The sequence below is a fragment of the Myxine glutinosa genome, unplaced genomic scaffold (assembly GCF_964187855.1).
Source record: "Myxine glutinosa unplaced genomic scaffold, kmMyxGlut1.1 SCAFFOLD_745, whole genome shotgun sequence".
NCBI lineage: Eukaryota > Metazoa > Chordata > Myxini > Myxiniformes > Myxinidae > Myxine > Myxine glutinosa.
In genome coordinates, this window is record NW_027616840.1 from 53503 (window position 1) to 62419 (window position 8917).

An 8917-nucleotide genomic window follows, 5' to 3' on the forward strand; every position below is an offset into this window, starting at 1 on the left:
ACCACTTTTCGCACTTGTGTTAGTGTTGAAAAACCACTTTTCGCACTTGTGTTAGTGTTGAAAAACCACTTTTCGCACTTGCGTTGGTGCAGGAAACCACTTTTGCACTTGTATTAGTGTGGAAAAAACACTTTTTGCACTTGTGATAGTGTTGAAAAACGACTTTTCGCACTTGTGTTAGTGTTGAAAAACCACTTTTCGCACTTGTGTTGGTGCAGGAAACCACTTTTGCACGTGTATTAATGTGGAAAAACCACTTTTCGCACTTGTGTTAGTGTTGAAAAACCACTTTTCGCACTTGTGTTAGTGTTGAAAAACCACTTTTCGCACTTGTGTTAGTGTTGAAAAACCACTTTTCGCACTTGTGTTGGTGCAGGAAACCACTTTTGCACTTGTATTAGTGTGGAAAAAACACTTTTTGCACTTGTGATAGTGTTGAAAAACCACTTTTCGCACTTGTGTTAGTGTTGAAAAACCACTTTTCGCACTTGTGTTAGTGTTGAAAAACCACTTTTCGCACTTGTGTTGGTGCAGGAAACCACTTTTGCACTTGTATTAGTGTGGAAAAAACACTATTCGCACTTGTGTTTGTGTTGAAAAACCACTTTTCGCACTTGTGTTAGTGTTGAAAAACCACTTTTCGCACTTGCGTTGGTGCAGGAAACCACTTTTGCACTTGTATTAGTGTGGAAAAAACACTTTTTGCACTTGTGATAGTGTTGAAAAACCACTTTTCGCACTTGTGTTAGTGTTGAAAAACCACTTTTCGCACTTGTGTTGGTGAAGGAAACCACTTTTGCACTTGTATTAGTGTGGAAAAACCACTTTTTGCACTTGTGATAGTGTTGAAAAACCACTTTAACACTTGTGTTATTGTTGAAAAACCACTTTTTGCACTTGTGTTAGTGTTGAAAAACCACTTTTCGCACTTGTGTTGGTGCAGGAAATCACTTTTGCACTTGTACTAGTGTGGAAAAAACACTTTTCACACTTGTGTTAGTGTTGAAAACCCACTTTTCACACTTGTGTTAGTGTTGAAAAACCACTTTTCGCACTTGTGTTGGTGCAGGAAACCACTTTTACACTTGTATTAGTGTGGAAAAAACACTTTTTGCACTTGTGATAGTGTTGAAAAACCACTTTTCGCACTTGTGTTAGTGTTGAAAAACCACTTTTCGCACTTGTGTTGGTGAAGGAAACCACTTTTGCACTTGTATTAGTGTGGAAAAACCACTTTTCGCACTTGTGATAGTGTTGAAGAACCACTATTCGCACTTGTGTTAGTGTTGAAAAACCACTTTTCGCACTTGTGTTGGTGCAGGAAACCACTTTTGCACTTGTATTAGTGTGGAAAAAACACTTTTCGCAATTGTGTTAGTGTTGAAGAACCACTTTTCGCACATGTGTTAGTGTTGAAAAACCACTTTTCGCACTTGTGTTGGTGCAGGAAACCACTTTTGCACTTGTATTAGTGTGGAAAAAACACTATTCGCACTTGTGTTTGTGTTGAAAAACCACTTTTCGCACTTGTGTTAGTGTTGAAAAACCACTTTTCGCACTTGTGTTAGTGTTGAAAAACCACTTTTCGCACTTGTGTTAGTGTTGAAAAACCACTTTTCGCACTTGTGTTGGTGCAGGAAACCACTTTTGCACTTGTATTAGTGTGGAAAAAACACTATTCGCACTTGTGTTTGTGTTGAAAAACCACTTTTCGCACTTGTGTTAGTGTTGAAAAACCACTTTTCGCACTTGCGTTGGTGCAGGAAACCACTTTTGCACTTGTATTAGTGTGGAAAAAACACTTTTTGCACTTGTGATAGTGTTGAAAAACCACTTTTCGCACTTGTGTTAGTGTTGAAAAACCACTTTTCGCACTTGTGTTGGTGAAGGAAACCACTTTTGCACTTGTATTAGTGTGGAAAAACCACTTTTTGCACTTGTGATAGTGTTGAAAAACCACTTTAACACTTGTGTTATTGTTGAAAAACCACTTTTTGCACTTGTGTTAGTGTTGAAAAACCACTTTTCGCACTTGTGTTGGTGCAGGAAATCACTTTTGCACTTGTACTAGTGTGGAAAAAACACTTTTCACACTTGTGTTAGTGTTGAAAACCCACTTTTCACACTTGTGTTAGTGTTGAAAAACCACTTTTCGCACTTGTGTTGGTGCAGGAAACCACTTTTACACTTGTATTAGTGTGGAAAAAACACTTTTTGCACTTGTGATAGTGTTGAAAAACCACTTTTCGCACTTGTGTTAGTGTTGAAAAACCACTTTTCGCACTTGTGTTGGTGAAGGAAACCACTTTTGCACTTGTATTAGTGTGGAAAAACCACTTTTCGCACTTGTGATAGTGTTGAAGAACCACTATTCGCACTTGTGTTAGTGTTGAAAAACCACTTTTCGCACTTGTGTTGGTGCAGGAAACCACTTTTGCACTTGTATTAGTGTGGAAAAAACACTTTTCGCAATTGTGTTAGTGTTGAAGAACCACTATTCGCACTTGTGTTAGTGTTGAAAAACCACTTTTCACACTTGTGTTGGTGCAGGAAACCACTTTTGCACTTGTATTAGTGTGGAAAAAACACTTTTCGCAATTGTGTTAGTGTTGAAAAACCACTTTTCGCACTTGTGTTAGTGTTGAAAAACCACTTTTCGCACTTGTGTTGGTGCAGGAAACCACTTTTGCACTTGTATTAGTGTGGAAAAAACACTTTTTGCACTTGTGATAGTGTTGAAAAACCACTTTTCGCACTTGTGTTAGTGTTGAAAAACCACTTTTCGCACTTGTGTTAGTGTTGAAAAACCACTTTTCGCACTTGTGTTAGTGTTGAAAAACCACTTTTCGCACTTGTGTTGGTGCAGGAAACCACTTTTGCACTTGTATTAGTGTGGAAAAAACACTTTTCGCACTTGTGTTAGTGTTGAAAACCCACTTTTCGCACTTGTGTTAGTGTTGAAAAACCACTTTTCGCACCTGTGTTGGTGCAGGAAACCACTTTTGCACTTGTATTAGTGTGGCAAAACCACTTTTCGCACTTGTGTTAGTGTTGAAAAACCACTTTTCGCACTTGTGTTAGTGTTGAAAAACCACTTTTCGCACTTGTGTTGGTGCAGGAAACCACTTTTGCACTTGTATTAGTGTGGAAAAAACACTTTTTACACTTGTGATAGTGTTGAAAAACCACTTTTCGCACTTGTGTTAGTGTTGAAAAACCACTTTTCGCACTTGTGTTAGTGTTGAAAAACCACTTTTCGCACTTGTGTTGGTGCAGGAAACCACTTTTGCACTTGTATTAGTGTGGAAAAAACACTTTTTGCACTTGTGATAGTGTTGAAAAACCACTTTTCGCACTTGTGTTAGTGTTGAAAAACCACTTTTAGCACTTGTGTTGGTGAAGGAAACCACTTTTGCACTTGTATTAGTGTGGAAAAACCACTTTTCTCACTTGTGTTAGTGTTGAAAAACCACTTTTTGCACTTGTGTTAGTGTTGAAAAACCACTTTTCGCACTTGTGTTGGTGCAGGAAACCACTTTTGCACTTGTATTAGTGTGGAAAAACCACTTTTCGCACTTGTGTTAGTGTTGAAAAACCACTTTTCGCACTTGTGTTGGTGCAGGGAACCACTTTTGAACTTGTATTAGTGTGGAAAAACCACTTTTCGCACTTGTGTTAGTGTTGAAAAACCACTTTCGCACTTGTGTTAGTGTTGAAAAACCACTTTTCGCACTTGTGTTGGTGCAGGAAACCACTTTTGCACTTGTATTAGTGTGGAAAAACCACTTTTCGCACTTGTGTTAGTGTTGAAAAACCACTTTTTGCACTTGTGTTAGTGTTGAAAAACCACTTTTCGCACTTGTGTCGGTGCAGGAAACCACTTTTGCACTTGTATTAGTGTGGAAAAACCACTTTTCGCACTTGTGTTAGTGTTGAAAAACCACTTTTCGCACTTGTGTTAGTGTTGAAAAACCACTTTTCGCACTTGCGTTGGTGCAGGAAACCACTTTTGCACTTGTATTAGTGTGGAAAAAACACTTTTTGCACTTGTGATAGTGTTGAAAAACGACTTTTCGCACTTGTGTTAGTGTTGAAAAACCACTTTTCGCACTTGTGTTGGTGCAGGAAACCACTTTTGCACGTGTATTAATGTGGAAAAACCACTTTTCGCACTTGTGTTAGTGTTGAAAAACCACTTTTCGCACTTGTGTTAGTGTTGAAAAACCACTTTTCGCACTTGTGTTAGTGTTGAAAAACCACTTTTCGCACTTGTGTTGGTGCAGGAAACCACTTTTGCACTTGTATTAGTGTGGAAAAAACACTTTTTGCACTTGTGATAGTGTTGAAAAACCACTTTTCGCACTTGTGTTAGTGTTGAAAAACCACTTTTCGCACTTGTGTTAGTGTTGAAAAACCACTTTTCGCACTTGTGTTGGTGCAGGAAACCACTTTTGCACTTGTATTAGTGTGGAAAAAACACTATTCGCACTTGTGTTTGTGTTGAAAAACCACTTTTCGCACTTGTGTTAGTGTTGAAAAACCACTTTTCGCACTTGCGTTGGTGCAGGAAACCACTTTTGCACTTGTATTAGTGTGGAAAAAACACTTTTTGCACTTGTGATAGTGTTGAAAAACCACTTTTCGCACTTGTGTTAGTGTTGAAAAACCACTTTTCGCACTTGTGTTGGTGAAGGAAACCACTTTTGCACTTGTATTAGTGTGGAAAAACCACTTTTTGCACTTGTGATAGTGTTGAAAAACCACTTTAACACTTGTGTTATTGTTGAAAAACCACTTTTTGCACTTGTGTTAGTGTTGAAAAACCACTTTTCGCACTTGTGTTGGTGCAGGAAACCACTTTTGCACTTGTATTAGTGTGGAAAAAACACTTTTTGCACTTGTGATAGTGTTGAAAAACCACTTTTCGCACTTCTGTTAGTGTTGAAAAACCACTTTTCGCACTTGTGTTAGTGTTGACAAACCACTTTTCGCACTTGTGTTGGTGCAGGAAAATCACTTTTGCACTTGTATTAGTGTGGAAAAAACACTTTTTGCACTTGTGATAGTGTTGAAAAACCACTTTTCGCACTTGTGTTAGTGTTCAAAAACCACTTTTCGCACTTATGTTGGTGCAGGAAACCACTTTTGCACTTGTATTGGTGTGCAAAAAACACTTTTCACACTTTTGTTAGTGTTGAAAACCCACTTTTCGCACTTGTGTTAGTGTTGAAAAACCACTTTTCGCACTTGTGTTGGTGCAGGAAACCAATTTTACACTTGTATTAGTGTGGAAAAAACACTTTTTGCACTTGTGATAGTGTTGAAAAAGCACTTTTCGCACTTGTGTTAGTGTTGAAAAACCACTTTTCGCACTTGTGTTGGTGCAGGAAATCACTTTTGCACTTGTACTAGTGTGGAAAAAACACTTTTCACACTTGTGTTAGTGTTGAAAACCCACTTTTCACACTTGTGTTAGTGTTGAAAAACCACTTTTCGCACTTGTGTTGGTGCAGGAAACCACTTTTACACTTGTATTAGTGTGGAAAAAACACTTTTTGCACTTGTGATAGTGTTGAAAAACCACTTTTCGCACTTGTGTTAGTGTTGAAAAACCACTTTTCGCACTTGTGTTGGTGAAGGAAACCACTTTTGCACTTGTATTAGTGTGGAAAAACCACTTTTCGCACTTGTGATAGTGTTGAAGAACCACTATTCGCACTTGTGTTAGTGTTGAAAAACCACTTTTCGCACTTGTGTTGGTGCAGGAAACCACTTTTGCACTTGTATTAGTGTGGAAAAAACACTTTTCGCAATTGTGTTAGTGTTGAAGAACCACTATTCGCACTTGTGTTAGTGTTGAAAAACCACTTTTCGCACTTGTGTTGGTGCAGGAAACCACTTTTTCACTTGTATTAGTGTGGAAAAAACACTTTTCGCAATTGTGTTAGTGTTGAAAAACCACTTTTCGCACTTGTGTTAGTGTTGAAAAACCACTTTTCGCACTTGTGTTGGTGCAGGAAACCACTTTTGCACTTGTATTAGTGTGGAAAAAACACTTTTTGCACTTGTGATAGTGTTGAAAAACCACTTTTCGCACTTGTGTTAGTGTTGAAAAACCACTTTTCGCACTTGTGTTAGTGTTGAAAAACCACTTTTCGCACTTGTGTTAGTGTTGAAAAACCACTTTTCGCACTTGTGTTGGTGCAGGAAACCACTTTTGCACTTGTATTAGTGTGGAAAAAACACTTTTCGCACTTGTGTTAGTGTTGAAAACCCACTTTTCGCACTTGTGTTAGTGTTGAAAAACCACTTTTCGCACCTGTGTTGGTGCAGGAAACCACTTTTGCACTTGTATTAGTGTGGCAAAACCACTTTTCGCACTTGTGTTAGTGTTGAAAAACCACTTTTCGCACTTGTGTTAGTGTTGAAAAACCACTTTTCGCACTTGTGTTGGTGCAGGAAACCACTTTTGCACTTGTATTAGTGTGGAAAAAACACTTTTTACACTTGTGATAGTGTTGAAAAACCACTTTTCGCACTTGTGTTAGTGTTGAAAAACCACTTTTCGCACTTGTGTTAGTGTTGAAAAACCACTTTTCGCACTTGTGTTGGTGCAGGAAACCACTTTTGCACTTGTATTAGTGTGGAAAAAACACTTTTTGCACTTGTGATAGTGTTGAAAAACCACTTTTCGCACTTGTGTTAGTGTTGAAAAACCCACTTTTAGCACTTGTGTTGGTGAAGGAAACCACTTTTGCACTTGTATTAGTGTGGAAAAACCACTTTTCTCACTTGTGTTAGTGTTGAAAAACCACTTTTTGCACTTGTGTTAGTGTTGAAAAACCACTTTTCGCACTTGTGTTGGTGCAGGAAACCACTTTTGCACTTGTATTAGTGTGGAAAAACCACTTTTCGCACTTGTGATAGTGTTGAAAAACCACTTTTCGCACTTGTGTTAGTGTTGAAAAAACACATTTCGCACTTGTGTTGGTGCAGGAAACCACTTTTGCACTTGTATTAGTGTGGAAAAACCACTTTTCGCACTTGTGTTAGTGTTGAAAAACCACTTTTCGCACTTGTGTTAGTGTTGAAAAACCACTTTTCGCACTTGTGTTGGTGCAGGAAACCACTTTTGTACTTGTATTAGTGTGGAAAAACCACTTTTCGCACTTGTATTAGTGTGGAAAAACCACTTTTTGCACTTGTGATAGTGTTGAAAAACCACTTTTCGCACTTGTGTTAGTGTTGAAAAACCACTTTTCGCACTTGTGTTAGTGTTGAAAAACCACTTTTCGCACTTGTGTTGGTGCAGGAAACCACTTTTGCACTTGTATTAGTGTGGAAAAAACACTATTCGCACTTGTGTTTGTGTTGAAAAACCACTTTTCGCACTTGTGTTAGTGTTGAAAAACCACTTTTCGCACTTGCGTTGGTGCAGGAAACCACTTTTGCACTTGTATTAGTGTGGAAAAAACACTTTTTGCACTTGTGATAGTGTTGAAAAACCACTTTTCGCACTTGTGTTAGTGTTGAAAAACCACTTTTCGCACTTGTGTTGGTGAAGGAAACCACTTTTGCACTTGTATTAGTGTGGAAAAACCACTTTTTGCACTTGTGATAGTGTTGACAAACCACTTTAACACTTGTGTTATTGTTGAAAAACCACTTTTTGCACTTGTGTTAGTGTTGAAAAACCACTTTTCGCACTTGTGTTGGTGCAGGAAATCACTTTTGCACTTGTACTAGTGTGGAAAAAACACTTTTCACACTTGTGTTAGTGTTGAAAACCCACTTTTCACACTTGTGTTAGTGTTGAAAAACCACTTTTCGCACTTGTGTTGGTGCAGGAAACCACTTTTACACTTGTATTAGTGTGGAAAAAACACTTTTTGCACTTGTGATAGTGTTGAAAAACCACTTTTCGCACTTGTGTTAGTGTTGAAAAACCACTTTTCGCACTTGTGTTGGTGAAGGAAACCACTTTTGCACTTGTATTAGTGTGGAAAAACCACTTTTCGCACTTGTGATAGTGTTGAAGAACCACTATTCGCACTTGTGTTAGTGTTGAAAAACCACTTTTCGCACTTGTGTTGGTGCAGGAAACCACTTTTGCACTTGTATTAGTGTGGAAAAAACACTTTTCGCAATTGTGTTAGTGTTGAAGAACCACTTTTCGCACTTGTGTTAGTGTTGAAAAACCACTTTTCGCACTTGTGTTGGTGCAGGAAACCACTTTTGCACTTGTATTAGTGTGGAAAAAACACTATTCGCACTTGTGTTTGTGTTGAAAAACCACTTTTCGCACTTGTGTTAGTGTTGAAAAACCACTTTTCGCACTTGTGTTAGTGTTGAAAAACCACTTTTCGCACTTGTGTTAGTGTTGAAAAACCACTTTTCGCACTTGTGTTGGTGCAGGAAACCACTTTTGCACTTGTATTAGTGTGGAAAAAACACTATTCGCACTTGTGTTTGTGTTGAAAAACCACTTTTCGCACTTGTGTTAGTGTTGAAAAACCACTTTTCGCACTTGGGTTGGTGCAGGAAACCACTTTTGCACTTGTATTAGTGTGGAAAAAACACTTTTTGCACTTGTGATAGTGTTGAAAAACCACTTTTCGCACTTGTGTTAGTGTTGAAAAACCACTTTTCGCACTTGTGTTGGTGAAGGAAACCACTTTTGCACTTGTATTAGTGTGGAAAAACCACTTTTTGCACTTGTGATAGTGTTGAAAAACCACTTTAACACTTGTGTTATTGTTGAAAAACCACTTTTTGCACTTGTGTTAGTGTTGAAAAACCACTTTTCGCACTTGTGTTGGTGCAGGAAATCACTTTTGCACTTGTACTAGTGTGGAAAAAACACTTTTCACACTTGTGTTAGTGTTGAAAACCCACTTTTCACACTTGTGTTAGTGTT